This window comes from Phoenix dactylifera, chromosome 12 (genome assembly GCF_051530095.1).
Source record: "Phoenix dactylifera cultivar Ajwa chromosome 12, Ajwa_hap1_PhDact_Kaust_v1.1, whole genome shotgun sequence".
Taxonomy (NCBI): Eukaryota; Viridiplantae; Streptophyta; class Magnoliopsida; order Arecales; family Arecaceae; genus Phoenix; species Phoenix dactylifera.
Genome location: NC_143201.1, coordinates 9,631,415 through 9,647,404, shown reverse-complemented (window position 1 = coordinate 9,647,404; position 15,990 = coordinate 9,631,415). Strand labels below are relative to the sequence as shown.

The 15,990-nt window shown below is 46.3% G+C and overlaps 2 non-coding genes and 1 pseudogene across 2 annotated transcripts; all 3 read left to right on the top strand.

Moving 5' to 3' along the window:
• The first annotated feature begins 12,370 nt into the window (after nt 1-12,370).
• On the top strand, nt 12,371-12,471 carry LOC113461512 (small nucleolar RNA Z159/U59). Its single transcript, XR_003383790.1, has one exon. It is a non-coding gene; the product is annotated as a small nucleolar RNA Z159/U59 (small nucleolar RNA).
• Nucleotides 12,472-12,551: 80 nt separating this feature from the next.
• LOC113461513 (small nucleolar RNA Z159/U59) lies at nt 12,552-12,640 on the top strand. The gene has a single exon (XR_003383791.1). It is a non-coding gene; the product is annotated as a small nucleolar RNA Z159/U59 (small nucleolar RNA).
• Nucleotides 12,641-14,000: 1,360 nt separating this feature from the next.
• Nucleotides 14,001-15,009, top strand: LOC120111849 (large ribosomal subunit protein uL16 pseudogene; annotated as a pseudogene).
• Nucleotides 15,010-15,990: the final 981 nt, after the last annotated feature.

Genomic DNA, 15,990 nt, shown 5'->3' with positions numbered 1-15,990 from the left:
TCCCTTAGGCATGAAATAAATCTCTCCAAGAAGATGTGCCCCAACACATCTGAAGAGATTCAGCGGATGAGCAAGATCCCTTATGCTTCGGCTATATGGAGCCTCATGTATACCATGCAATGTACGTGACTTGATATAGTACATGCTGTGAGTGTCACGAGCATATATCAGTCAAATCCAGGCAAGAAGCGCAGGATAGCTATGAAGAACAGTCATGAGTACTTAAGAAGAACTAAGGACATGTTCTTGGTCTTTGGAAGAATATCAGAGTTGAAGGTAAAAGGATGCACACATATTGATGATAGAAAGCCTACATTAGAATATGTGCAATGATGGTTCAGTAAATTAGAAGAATTCCAAACAACCGATCATTGTAGATTCTACCTTAGAAGCTGAATGTTAAGCCGTCTCTAAGGGTGCAGTGGAAACTTTTTGGTTTAAGAAGTTCATTGCAGAGTTAGGTGTGATGTCATCAGATGCCATAACACTCTACTGCAATAACAAAGGCACCATAGCACTAGCTAAGGAGCCAAAGGTCTCACCAGAAGTCTAAGCACATAGAGCGGCGGTTTAACCTAATAAGCAACTACCTCGAAAAGAAATAAGTAGAGGATCAAAGAGTAGACTCCACAGAAAATGTGGTGGACCCATTCACTAAGCAAATAAGTCAGCAGAAAACTGAAACGCATCTTGGGAAGATAGGACTTTAAGTTTTTGGCTGATTGGCTTTAGTACAAGTGGGAGATTGTTAGAAGTATGCCCTAGAAGCCAATTAGGCTGACGCATTTTTATTCTGGAACATAAATTATACAGTGTAGATTGGCTGCAGTAGGTTTACTGTAGGAGTAGGGTATGCACCTATAAGGAATCCATCGACCTTGATAGATAAGGAGAGATCCTATGTGATTTATAAGACTGAGTTCGTAAGACCTCGGCCGGGGCAGATTAAATAGTGGACAAAGAGTTTTCCACTCTCGAACTTAAGTCTAATAAATCTTGACATATGATAGACGAAGGGGTTTAACGAGTTATCCATGACCTCCGTCCTGTAGGGATCCACGATAGTAGGTACTGTATCATACGATAACTACACCTAGAGGTTCATTATTCCATTCTGCTGGGTAGCCACTACATGCTGCTAGGTGTCACTGGAGGATGGTGAGACTCATAGGGAATATCTCGATGATCGATAAATCCTAATGAGTTGAGTTGGAATCGTTCCAACCCATTGAAAGGAGTTTTCAATGATATTGTGATAGGGATCGCAATATATCTCACTACCAGTCAGAATAGAACCTATGGGGTCACACACACTAGAAGTATTGACCGATCCGATGGTTGAAATGTGATTATGAATCACGAGTAATCAATTTGATTGATGAACAGTTGAAGAAGGAACAATGGGAATTAATTAATTGGACTTAAACACGAATCCTACTTAGAGTAGGATTTCGGGAGTCCTAATTGGATTAGGACTGGGAATCCTACTTGGAGTAGGACTGCGAATCCTACTTAGAATAGGATTCAAACAATCCTAATTAGATTAGGATTTTGAATTCAATTTGGATTCCTACTTAGAATAGGATTCCTAGAAGTCCTAATTGAATTAGGACTTTGGATTCAAATTAAAGTCCTAATGGGATTAGGATTAAAATTGAATAAATCCTAATTGGATTAGAATTTCTTAAGTCCTAATTAATTATTAATCTAATGAATTAACAAGACTCCTAATTGGATTAGGATTGAAGAGTTCAATTGAGTCAAAATTGCTTTAAGTCCTAATTGGATTAGGACTTACCTAGATTAAACCCAAATTGGTTCATCCTTTGTCCAAGCCTAATTAGATTAGGACCTAACCATGAGTGACCTTCCTAATCCTCCTTAGAGGAGGATTAGGTTAACCATGAAGGAGGGGCACACGCCCCTCCTCCTTTTCCTTGCTTGGTGCGGCAAACAAGAGGGGTCGGCGCCCCTCTTGGAAGGTTATCAAGGAGCTCCTAAAAGTTAGGAGCTCCACTTGCTTATAAAGGGCTACGGGAGGCACCTAGGGCATTGGATTAGAAGCCCTCTCCCTCTCCAATTCGTGGCCACCCTTTCTCCCCTTGTTTTTCAGCCGCAAGCAAGGTGAGAAGAAAAGAAAGCCTGGCGGCCATCTTCTTCCCTCCTCCTTGGTTCCAACGCAGGGAAAAGGAAGTAGGCTGCAGGGGCTTTGATTCTTCTTCAAACTTCATCCTTCTTCTTCCTCCTCCCAAGCACAATCAAAGGTTGATTCAAAGGGAGGACATCAGCCATTAAAAGAAGTCTCTGCAAGGGAGCTAGCACCCCGGTGAGACAAGGAAGCTTTGATCGTATCTCTACTTCGTGTGGATACCCGTAGAGGCCGGACGCGTGAACGGCTTCAAGCGAACCTTCATCCTAAACCACGAACTTCAGTTTGCGGTGATCATCTACCCGCACAAGGTAAAGATCTGATCTTCATAATTAGTTTAAAAGTTTTTAATTCTAATCTATCTACGAACGGTTATTGAACAATGTTCATAGGATGAACGATTGATCCCGCTTATGCCTCTTCCGCTGCATCTGAAATTTTTTGAAATTTTCTGCGGCATGGGCGGGCTCCCAACTATGGACGCGTTCATCGACTATTTGCAGAACGAAGTCCTCCCCGATGATAAGCTTGAAGCCCGCCGAGTTAAGCATCAGGCCTTTCGATACATCTTGTATGATGGCAAGCTCTACTGCAGGTCGTTCACCTCCCCCCTCCTCAGATGCCTCCGTCCTTCAAAGGCGGATTATGCCTTACGAGAGGTTCATGAAGGAATCTGTGGAAACCACCTGGAAGGCCGAGCTCTGGCCTACAAGATTCTGCACCAAGGATATTATTGGCCCACACTCCAAAAGGACGCATCGGATTTTATCCGAAGGTGCGATCGGTGTCAGCGGAACGCCAACATTCAGCGCCGTCCTGCAGTCCCGTTGACCTCGATCAGCGCCCCCTGGTATTCGCCCAATAGAGGATTGATATCTTGGGACCATTTTTTCAGGCCACCGAATAGAGAAAGTTCCTTATTGTCTCCACTGACTATTTTACCAAATGGGTCGAAGCTGAACTGATGGCCCAGATCTTCGAGCCGAAGATGCGAGACTTTGTCTAGAAATCAATAATTTGCAGGTTCGGACTCCTCCGCATCCTCATATCCGATAATGGTTGCCAGTTCGACAACGCTCACTTCAGAAAGTTCTGCTCCGAGCTCGGCATCGACCATTGTTTTACCTCGGTCGCTCATCGGATGAATGAAAAAATCGAGGTGACGAATTGCACCATCCTTCAAGGACTCAAAGCCAGACTCGATCGAGCCAAAAGTCAGTGGGTCGAAAATCTCTACAACGTTCTTTGGGCCTACAGGACTACCTTCCGACTCCCCACTAGCAAGACCCCCTTCAGCCTGACCTACAGGACGGAAGCCATTATCCCCTTAGAGATCGGGTTTCCAACACTAAGGTTAGAAAACTATGATGCTGCTTCCAACTCATCTCAGCTCAGAAACAACTTGGACCTCGTCGAGGAGTCGAGGGAGGCCGCTGGAGTCCGCATGGCGAGACACCAGCGAAAAGGGGCACAATACTACAACTCCAGTGTGAAGACTAAGCTCTTCAAGCTGGGAGATCTCGTCTTGAGGAGAACTGAAGCCCCTCGACCCACCGAGCAGGGGAAACTCGCCCCAAACTGGGAGCGGCCCGGAGCATACAAATTGGAGTCTCTCGAAGGGACCCTCATCCTCCGAAGCTGGAACTCCGAAAATCTTTGGATGTATCATCAATGAGGCCCTCAAGGGTCTTCGCTGTTCGAGAACACAATTAATATCTCCTCACGATTAACCTATTTACGGTTCTCCCCTACTTACTCGGTACTCCTCCTAATCTTAACCCATTTGCGAACTTCAGGATACCCGGCCGAGCTCGGATGCCCCAGCCTAGTTTGAGATGCTCCATTGCGGCAACTCTGAGTTCGGTCTCCATCTCCATCAAAAATTCCGACTAAGCTCGGGATGCCCCGCTGAGCCGACAGCGAGCCCAAGCTCCCTCGGCCTCGGGAAGCATCGCGGGATCGATAGTGAGCCTCTCTCCCTCGACCTCGCGCATGATCCTCCGACTAATGTCGGGATGCCCCACTGCGTCGACCACGAGCCCCAGCTCCCTCGACCACGGGAAGCATCGCAGAGTCGACCTCGCGCATGATTCTCCGACTAAGGTCGGGATGCCCCGCTGCGTCGACCGCGAGCCCCAGCTTCCTCGACCTCGCGCATGATTCTCCGACTAAGGTCGGGATGCCCCACTGCGTCGACCGCGAGCCCCAGCTCCCTCAACCTCAGGAAGCATCCTAGAGTTGACAGTGAGCCTCTCTCCCTCGACCTCGCGCATGATCCTCCGACTAAGATCGGGATGCCCCGTTGCATCGACCGCGAGCCCTAGCTCCCTCGACCTCGGAAGCATCGCAGAGTCGACAGCGAGCCCCAGCTCCCTCAACCTCGTGCATGATCCCCCAACTAAAGTCGGGATGCCCCACTGTGTCGACCGCGAGCCCCAACTCCCTCAACCTCGGAAAGCATCGTAGAGTCGACAGCGAGCCCCAGCTCCCTCGACCTCGCGCATGATCCCCCAACCAAGGTTGGGATGCCCCGTTGCGTCGACCGCTAGCCCCCGGCTCCCTCAACCTCGGGATGCCCTGCTGAGCCGACCGCGAGCCCTCGGCTCCTTCGACCTCGAAAAGCACTCCTGGGCGCTGCCAAGTCGACTCCAAATCAAGTCTCCCTCGACTATGAGTTAAATCTCCCTCGGCCTTGTGGCGATATCTCCACGACTCTTCGCCAACATTCAGTGCTCCCCCGACAACACGCCTCGAGCTGAGTGGAGGCACCTTGCTGAGTCAACCATAGGTTGCTGAAGTCAACCTCAAGGCAGAATCGCTTAGCTCAGCTCAGACAACCCGACCCGAGACACTTAACTCCAACTCCACGAGAGGTACACCCTGCTCGGCACAAATATCTCCCTATGCTTACTAGGTTATATTACATGATGATCAACGGATGAAGCTCGCCTCCTACATGTATCTCCGATGAAGCCTCGACCAGGCTCGGGGCCCCCAGACCGAGGTTGGGATACTTTGCTGAATCGACCACGAGCCCAGCCTCAACCGATCTCGGAAGGCATCGCAGAGTCGAGTGCGAGCCCAGGATCCCTCGGCCTCGCGCACGAGCTTCTGACCAAGCTCGGAATGCTCCACACCACCAATCTCCAACTCGATCTCCACCTGCTTCGGTCTTCTCCAAATGAAGACTCGGCTAAGTCCGAACGCCGACCTAGGTTGAAGTGGCCCGCAACGATGATCTCGAGCTCTGCCCAGTCCCGTCCAAGCTCGGGGATGCCGAGTCATTGGCCACAAACTCAAGTTCCACCTGATGGCGCCTTGACCAAGTTCGAGATCAAAGAGCGTGAAAGCTTCGACGGCAGCCCAACCTCGGCCTACGCTGCTATTGAGCCCGAGCTCAAAGTTTTAACAAGGTTCTTCTAGAAGCCGAGCCCAAGAACTTGGCGAAATTTTCCCGGAAGATAAGCCTAAAGGCTTAGTGGGACTTTTTCAGAGCTTGAGCCCAAGAACTTGGCGAGTTCTTCTAAAGTCTAGGCCTAGAGCCTTAGCATAATTCCTCGGAAAGCTGGGCCTAAAGGCTTAACGAATTCTACCGTAACCTAGGTCTAAAGACTCAGCCGAGTTCGAAGAATTGGTGAGATTCGCCAAATGGGGGTTCAACTCAACCAGCTGATAAGTGCTAAATAATGCATGAATTAATATCTTTCTCCTAGCACTTATCATTATTTTTAATTCATATATTTTATAAATTTAACCAAAAAAATGTGTTACCTTCATCATTGCATTTGAATAAATTATCAAAGGTAATTCGAGTTTTAATTATTTATTTACTGATTAAGCTTAATGTTTGCAGGTTGAGTCAAGCTTAATTAGGTAAAGCCTAAACTGACATTGCATCATTTCACAATTTTACATCTTTCAGAGTCGACTTCAAGAACTCTTCTCCAAAATCCAGTGCTTTCCATTAATTTCTGACTCTTCACAAGTTCAGCTAAATTTCTTCCCACTCGTTCCAACTCTTTTTCCACATGATCCAATTCCTCAAATCCCTTCAGTTATTTGTCTCTCAGATCTCAAAGCATATCATCTATCATCGCACGGATCCCAAAGATCATCCCATCTCCTCCAATTCACACATCATCCCTCACGCCTGTGTTCATCTTCCACGTCATCCTTTTCCTCCCCTGTTTTAGCTTCAAAACAGAGTCCCATGATTCACGGGATGAACCCAAATCTCAGCATTCCATCCAGCCGCTTGCATCCTTATCCCTTCTTCGGAACAAATCCCAACATCCCCTGCTCCGCTAGATCTCAGCCAAGATAGAGCCAAAATCGAATTTCCCAGCATCTCCCAGCTCACTTCATCATCTTCTTCCCAACGAAAGGATCAGCATCCCAGCCGTATCCACCGTTCGCAAGCAACCGTACACATCTTCTTCGCATCCAGCATCATCTTCTCAGCTCACGCGTCTTCCCCGCATGCATCCCATCGTCTCTTCATCTCCACCGCATTGAAGCAATCCGGATTATCTCCCAAACATCCGCAGCCAATCCCGTTCGCAAATCAAGCATCACATTCCGTGTCTCCACCTCCTAAGCTTCCACGAATCACGGACGAGTTCGCACGTTTTCTTCCCCTGTTCCGGAATAGAGCAACAATCCTCTCAACTTCCCACCGTCCGCATGGATCCAGGTCCCATCTCCTCCCACGTCCGGATACTCCGTGATCCACCCCTATCTCGTGGCCAGCCAGATGAGCATCCCAGACTTCACGGAAACAGCCCCTGCTCCGTGTGCCTTTCCCAACCTCCGGATGAGAGCAAGCAGCTGTCTTCCACATGTTCGTCTTCCCATCGTGAGCTTCACGACCGCGGATCCAGCTAATCAAGCCAAGCATCCTCCCGATTGCTTCCAACCTTCCATTATTCACGGGATGAATTCCAGCTCCCAGCAACATCACACATCTCCTCTGCGGCCAACCAAGATTCCGAACTGCCCGTGAGGATCAGATCAAGCAACCTGTGCTTCCAGCGCCCAAATCAAATCTTCTACGCGTCTCGCCCGTTGCCGTTCCTCCACCCTTATCTCTTCACTCGGGAAGCTTATCCTCTGCACAGAGAATAGGGAGGCTATAAAAGGAGAGTTCTCCTTGGGATTTCATTCCTTCTTCCCCAACTGGGGGCTGCTCCATCAAGCTTGGTTCCGAGCCGAAGCACTTCGGAGGCGGAGTCCTACGGGAAACAGAGCAGGGAGAGAAGTTTGGGTCTTTTTGGGAATGTCTTCTCAAAAGAAAAAATAATGAATTGCTAGAGAAGGAAGGAGAGATCCAGGGAAGGAAGGGAGAAAAGAAGAAATGGGAGCCCATTGCTGTGCCATTGCTGCTGTCGCCCACGACTCCATGGAAGGCCGATCTCCTCTCTAGGGCCAGATGCAGCCCTAACAAAGGGCTAAGGGTTTTATATTTTTAATTTTTATTCTTGGAGTTATATAAACTTTATTTTGCTCTTAATGAATATTTTATTTCATCTCATATTTAATTTCTGTGATTTTAAATATGACGTTTATACAACTGTTCCTCATGATCACTAAATAAATATGAGATAGTTCATACTTAAGGAAGATGCAGTGTCCGGCCACATTAGTTTAGGATAGACATTTCATGCTAACTGAAGATGGATTATTCCCAAATTGCTTTTGTGAATTTCTATTTAAATATTTATTAGGCTTGTAGCCAATTTGCATGTTAATCCAAGAATAAATTAAAATACAATTAATCCTTATTCCGATGTTAGTGGTGAATTTCTTGCCCTAGGTTCCCTCAAACTGATAACATTTTAATTACATTTTTTATTAAATTTCTTAGTTTAATTTTCTTCACAAACTCTTCCTTTTAAATATTTTTATTTTTAAGAAAACAACCATACCCCAATCCCTGTGGATCGATATCCGTAATCACTATCCTACCAGATACGTGCTATTGCGTGGTTTTTAAAGTTGACTATCACCAGCCGGGATAAAAATTCATCAATTATGCAAATAGAAGCAAACACAAATACACACGGAGTCTGAAAGGAAGATGCTTCATTAATTGAAAGCTCGAAGGATGTGTACAAGTTTTGATTTTGAGGACCGACTCGTCTGGCCGCACAATGGCCGTAGAGGCCGACCTCATTTACAAAAGAAAAAGAAAAAAGAAAGAAAAAAAGAGGCTAAGTCCTAAGGGACAGCAGCCGCTCCGGCATCCACAATAATCACGTGGGGGTCCTCGACGGAGTTTGCCTCAGGACCATCCGCGGTAGCCTCGGACGGGGCTTCACCAACAGCCTCGGGAGTGCCCCCAGCGGCTTCCCCAGAAAGAGCCGCCCACGCTGTCTGCTCGGCCGCATCAGTCTCAGCCTCAAGAATTGCGGCAATGTTGCTGGTCCCATCGTCAGAGCTTCCGGGCTTGCTCTCGTCTTTGTCGACCCCCATCCTTGGCCGAATGCCCTTGAGGTCGAGCTGGGGGCAAAATCGCTGCATTTGCCTCCGGAAGTTCTCGAAGCCGTGAATGAATCCGTCCATGGCCTCCTCCTCCATTAAATCACGGAACTCTTCCGACTCCTGAAAGAGTAGCACCGTGTCTCGGACCTCCTCTAGTGCCCTTTTTTCTCGAGCCTCGAGCTGGTCGATCTTCAGGCGGAGGACCCCCTCCTCATACTTACGGCCGGCAATCTCGGAGCGAGCCTCGACTAGACGCGCCTCGGAGGCGCGCAGCTCCGACCTCACCAAAGCGTGCGAGGCCTTCTCCTCCTCGAGCTGGTCGATCGCTGATCGCCGCACAGCTTCGGCAACCTCCATCCTCGCGACGGCCTCCCTCCATGCGGCCTCGGACTCGGCGAGCCTCTTCTCGGTTCTCTCCTGCTGCCTTTGGCTCCTTCGAGCCTTCTCCTGGCACTCCGACGCTATGAGCACCAGCATGTCGATCTCATGAAGATGCTGCAAGAAAAAGTTGATGATGAGTAAAGGTCAAGGAGATGCAAAAATCGGGGCAAAGAAATAAAAATAAAAAACAACTTACTCGGATGGCAGTACAATAGATCTGATCGACAAGGCTGCTGGGATCGATGGTCTCGAACTCAGCCCGGTCAGCTGGGAGCAACGTGCGGTGAAATATTTTGCGCGCGACATTGCTATCACGGAGGGCCGAATCACCCTCTCTGGTCGGAGACTCTGGGCCATCAGGCCCCCTCTCGGAGCGGCCTCTGACCCCGGGCGAGCTTGGGACGTCGGCCCTCGACGAGCTTCACCGGCCCGAGCTCGGAGCAGAAGGATGAGAGGGGCTTGGGACCCTAAGGTCGTGGCTCAGCTCGAGACCTGAGCACCGCAGGCGGACAACTTGCCGATCCGGCCGCTGGGAGATGGGGGCCGGGCATGCTGGGGGGGCCGAATCCCTTGCCCCCTAGAGCCCGAGCCCACGAGCTCGACAGATGGAGTTTCCTTCCAGACAAATCCGGAAGTCCTAGCTTCAGGACCCGCCCTCTCGGCGGGAGCGGAAGTTGAAGCCAATTTGGCCTTCTTCTTCGGCTCGGGAGGAGCCCCACGAGCCTCGGCCGCCCTCTTCTTATATCGGGCGAAAAGAGCTGCATTACTGGTCACCATCTGAGCGACGTCTGAAAAAGAGGAAAAATCCCAATGTCAAGTCAGCAAAAAAATGATGATAAAAAAGAAGGAATAAATAAGGCAAAGGATGACAAGACAGGTGAGGAGCAGTGTAGCTGCCCTTACCCTCGGGGCGCACCGAGCTCAGGCCAACATTCACCAGGGCCTCCTCGCTCAGGAGATTGTTCAGAAGAATGTCTCCCCCAAGGCCATGAAGAGCGTCGACGATCCTCTGCTCGTCCGCCGAAAGTATGGGGGGCTTGTTAATGGCCCTGAGCCGAGGATGGCCCCATCTTGGGTCAAATCCCCTCGAACGCTCGGAGGAAAGAAAGAAAAATTTTCCCTTCCACCCACGAATGGAGGAAAGGGCACCTCGGAAGAACGGCCTACCGCCCCGAAGAGCGAAATAGAGCCATTCCCTATCCACCGGGCTGGACTTCAGCATGAAGCACCAGCGGAAGACATTCACCGAGGTCGGTATCCCGTGCGCGAGGCAAAAGGACAGGAACCCGATGATGGTTCTCCACGAGTTCGGAGCAAGCTGTGCTGGGATAAGCTGATACGCTACTAGGAGCTCGTTTACGAACTCGTGTAAAGGGAACCGCAGGCTGGCCCAGAGTGTCTCTATGTACACCTCGATCCGACCTGGAGGAGGTCTCGTTACCTGGTCCTCCGACCCTGCAGGCTCAAGACGAAACCCGCTCTGAGGGAAGAACCGGGAGCGGATCAATTCTAACTCCTCCTCGGTCAAGCTGAACCCAACTTCGTCCGAGCCGCGACCCATCCCCAAGAGGAAAATGAAGAAGAAAGAAAAAGAGGAAGAAGCAGAAAAACAAAAACCCTCCGAGCAAACATGGGTAGAAAACCTACCATGGGTTCCACCGGAAATGCCGCTGACCACAAATAAGGGACCAAAACAACCGTTGGAAATCGCCTTAAGGCACCGTTGGGAAGAACTGGGCAACGGCTGGAAGAAGGAGGAGAAGAAAAATGGAGGAAAGAGAAGGCGACAGCAGCGGCGGCCAAATAAGGGCTTTTAGGGCCAAGTCTGGGGTTTATATAGACCCTCCCGACAGCCCAGATCGGCAGGACCAGATCCTGCCTTCCGTCCAGATCGCGCCACATGTCAGCTCCGAAAATCGAAGCGGCATATCAACCTGGATCAACGCTTTAAAAGCGGAATCGAGGCGGCATCCCGTCGAATCCCGGAGCCTCATCATGAGCCCACGGCCCGGAGCAACCTCGAGAAGCAGAAGGGCGTCGCCCCAGCAACAACCCCTCGAGGCGCCCGACCTCCAAGCGCCCGATCCCGAGGCGCCCGACCTCAAGGCGCCAGATCTCGGCATCCCCGACTTCGAAAGGTCGAACCCAGCTCAGCAGGCCAAGTCGATCTCGGAAGGCCGAACACAAGCCGACCTCAGAAGGCCGACCGTGTCATTCACCTGCTGCGGCCATGCCCTGCAGCAGCTTCATCGCACCATGCTTCGCTCACTAGCTCAACCAGGAACCATGCCCTGCTACAACCGTCAGCAATTAATGCGCATGGTCTCCACAGATTTTCGGCTTACTCAATAATTAATGCACATGGTCTCCACAGATCTCCGGCTTACTTAACAATTAATGTGTATGGTCTCCATAGATCTCCTGCTTGCTCAAAATCTCAGGTCATCTACGGCAACTAACTGATTCACTTAACCACGCTCAATCATGACGGCGACTTATTAATTTCGTCCAGTCACTTCACAGGTAACCCCATATCCCTCCTATAAGAGGGGAACCTCTTTCCCTACATCGGGGACTTCTGACTTTGAAACTCTACCTGCAGTCTCTCTCTCTTTTTCCACAAAAGCCCCCTCTGACTTAAGCATCAGAGGGCCGGCACCGGAAACCCCGGCCACCGACTTCTTGCAGGTCCCCCGGAGGATGCAGTCCGCCGACATACCGTCTGCACCGGAGCTCCTCCTTCTCAGCCAAGTGGCCACCCCCGGGTCCAATTTCCAGCAACAAGTAGAATACCTTCTTCTATAGAAGTCTTCGCAGTGTAATAAAAGTGCAATTATGGTTTCTATAGTAATTTTTAAATTTTTAATTGAATAATGTTCTAAATTTTTAAATAAATAATCTTATAAGGGTTATTTTTTAAATTGAAAACTGAGAAATTAAGTCACTTTATATAATCAGGGATTTAAGGATTTTTAGAGAGTAAGGATTATGGTATGTGCTGGGCCGGGCGAGAATGAGACCCAAAATGCAGAAGGCTTTATGTCCCTGGCGTGGCCCAACCCAAAGTATATAATAAGATCGGCCCCGTCCCCGGTCCCCGGTCCCAAGCCAGCTGGCCCCCTAGGATCCGGTTGTATCCACCCCATATCCTAGTGCTAGGGTTTTAAGGTCAGGGCATTTCTGGGTCAATCTCCCCTCCTATAAATCCCACCTCTCCGTGCGCTTTGGCTCGCGCTTCCTCCGGCGGCCACGAGACGAAAGCTGTATGCTTCTCCGCTCTCCTACTTGAGATCCGATGTAACGACGCAAAAATCTTTCGTCTTGTACTGTTGATTGTTCGTTCATTGGGAGCTGGTGGGTGTCTCCGATGATGATCAAAAGAAAAATTTTCGTTCTTCCGAGGGTGGTGGTGATGATCCCCATCCGTGCGGAAAGCTTATGGAGACCTGAACTGAGGAGACCCATCCATCAATTGAAGTCATGCTATTTGTTTTCTTATTTTTCTTGAATATTTGATCTTTTTTTTTTTTGTTTAAATATGGTTTCCGGTGATGATCAGAAAAACTTTCGTTCTTCCGAGGTGTTTGTTATACAATGCGGAAGATTCATGGAGACCTGAACTGAGGAAACTTGTCTTAGGTTTGTGTTTTTGATATTCTTTGTGTTCAATAATGCCATTACTGTGCTCTTTGAATCCCTGGGAAGATCAGTTTGTGAGATTAAAGTAGTGGGCTGACATCCTTTTGATGAATGGAATAATCTGTTTCTGAGGGATTTATTTGCACTTGTATTCGAGGTATCATTTGTTATTATGGGAGAACATTGTTCCCTTTTCTTTTTCAAGATCTTTTTTTTTTTTTGCGGGGGGGGGAGGGTGGTTGCTTACTAAAGCTTATCTTTTCTAAAGCACCCTGGCGAAGACTTGCCAACTTGTTATCATTTCATGGTGTCCTGTTCCGATCTGGGTTTTTCTCTTTTCTCTAAATTTCTATTGAATTGATCTTCCACTATTTTAAATTATTAATTCGCATTTTTCTTTCACTAATTTATTTCTTTGACATGGTTATCAATTTGTGCTGTTCTAGTCGATCAACCATACTGGTTTTTAGTATTGATTTATTTTGTCGTACTTAATTACTTTAGAAAAATCTATGATTAAAGTGTGTGGCCTTTTTAGATGAAGGGGTCTCTTATCGATCACGTTCAAGTAAAAAATTCACCTTTTATTGATTACATTCGTCTGTAATTCCTGATCGTGGTCAGATTTTCCATTGGTAGAGTATGCTCGCCCTAGGATGGATCTGTTTTTGAAGTTTTTATAAATATCAGTTTAATGTAACTTATTGTAAAATTATAAGATCCAAATTACTGTAGGATTTATAAAAATACATGACCTTTACAAATTCAATAAACATTATTTTCATTTGGTCGTGGTATCATGCCTCAGAGGCTCCTTGTTCAATTTTGAATGAGTTTAAAATCAAATTCAGGGCCCAACAATGCAAATACAATGTCATATTAATGTCATCCTTGTGATTAGGGCCGTTCTTTTTGCTACTAATTAATTGGCTATGGTTTTTTTCACTTGTGAAAGATCAAAATTATAGCTCTCAAGATGCATTTAGACTATTTTTGTGATGATACTGATTTCTTTGTTTTTCATTTTGCTATTCAGGTAAATTTTTATGTATTTCTCCAGTTAATAAGTTGGCTGAAACTTTTTGTATTTAATAAATTGTTAAGGAGTATTTATATAACAATATTTTTAAGTATGTTGCATTGATATCCTATGCTTATAGCATGTTCTAGATTTGCCAGAATGCAACCTTTTGCATATGCATGTTCTTTGATATCCTGTGCATCACTCTATTGAACTAGTTCAATATGGTGAATCATTCCATGTCCGAGCTCCCAGTGATTGAACATAACATCAGTTTCAGCCTTGTCTGAACAATATATTGATGTTGAAATCTCAAATTTGTTCTGAGGGAGCTAGTTACCTGCCCCACAACTCAACTCAACTAAGCCTTAATTCCAAGCTAGTTGGGGTCCTGCTACATGAGTCCTTTTCCTCTATTCCGCGCAGCTACCTGTTTTAATGCACGAAATATGAAATAGGTAGTCATGCTTCCTTGCTATTTGCATTTTTTTGTTGCTTATCTTTTAGGGTTCCATAATGGGTTGAAGACGTGCCTGCTGATACTGACAGATCAAAAACAAGCCCTATCCAAAGTCAAGATACTGCTGTGGTGTTCTTGCCCCAAGATAAGAAGAAGGGTGCTGATGAATAAGAAGGGTGCTGATGAGTTCCCCTTCTGTGTACACCTTGTCAGGTGGGAGAAGGAGAATGTGTCCCGTGAAGCTCTTGAGGCTGCTTGAATTGCCTGGGGCAAATACATGCCAAAATAGGCTGGAATGGATGCCTTACACCTTTGAGCGAAGTTTCACCTTTTTCATGTCCTGCACATCAACAAGATGCTTTCATATCCTGGAGCTGATAGGCTCCAAACTGGCATTAGAGGTGCTTTTGCCAAGCCTCAAGGGACTTGTGGCTGGCGATCATAGGGTAGATCTTGTTGTCTGTGCGGAAATAGCAACGTGCTTAGGTGCATGAGTCTCTAAGAAGTGCAAACTTAAAATTCCCTGCCAGGTTGATCATTTGCAAGCAGGAAGTGGGGCTTCAACAAGTTCGGCAGGACGGACTACCTGAAGTTTAAGGGAGAAAAGAGGATTGTGCCAGATGAGGTCAATGCGAAGCTTCTGAGCTGTCATGGGCCGCTGACCTTCAATATTTGAATGGCCTTTCTGGTGGAGTTCTCAACAAATCTCCAGACATATATGTTGGTTTTATTATGCAGTATTTACAGCTCTGCTATGTTGCAAGCTTTTGGCTTGGTTCAAATAGTATGCATTGTATTCTTGATTGTTTGCAAATTGTTTCACATTTCATTTAGGATTGATCTAATCAAATTTAACTGAATCATCTTGATGAAGATTAAGTTACTCCTCTTTTATTGTGGAATTTCAGAACCATAAGATTATTTTTCAAAATTGCTTCCAGTCATCTATTATATGGTTGATATCAGGAACTTACCACTTTTACTTGAAGCTTCTTGCTTTGTCAGGTAGGGCAGCTCTGTTGAATTTGTAGGAGGTTGTTCGATGTTCTTGGGAAGGTGATACTGTCCTTATGTTGGTAGTTGAAGACCTAGTGGTTGATTCAGGACATGACAGCTTATGTGGAATTATCAGCTTAGGTTGTTTAACCTGCAGTTTGAGAGGGAATCTATGGATGGTGTAAATTCTACTGCAATTTTCTTGTTATAACAGCCTATATTGTTTCAGAGAATCTCCGGTGGTGATTAAGTGATTCTACTGCCATTTTCTTGGGTGTTAAAACAAAGTGGTATCTTCTGCAGTTGCAATATTAGTTGACTTAGGTCTTGTTTGGGAGAGCTGTTAGTAGTAGAGCTTTTAAAAGTAGAGCTGTTGGAAGTAGAGCTGTTGGAAGTAGAGCTGTCTGAAGCAGAGCGTTTATAAAAATCTGTTTGCTGTTTGGTAACTAACTATGACACTTTAACATGTGTTTGGTAAACAAATTGAAAAAGTACTTTTGTGTGATAAAATGATCATAAAGGACATTACCAATATTATATAACAGAGCATAATAAAATATAATATATATTAATATATAAATGTATGATATAGTATAATATTAATGTAATGTAATATAATATTATTATAATATAGTACTATAACATTATGTATTATAGAATAATAATTTAATATAATATTAAATTATTTAACATAACATATCAATGTATTATGATATAATGTAATATAATATTATATTTATAGTATAATACAATAATAAATATATAAAATATTATAATTATGAGTGTAAATTAATTTTTCATCCTTCTAATGACCATTTATCTCTCTAACAAATTTTCTAGCTAGGTGATAAAATTGATTAAATA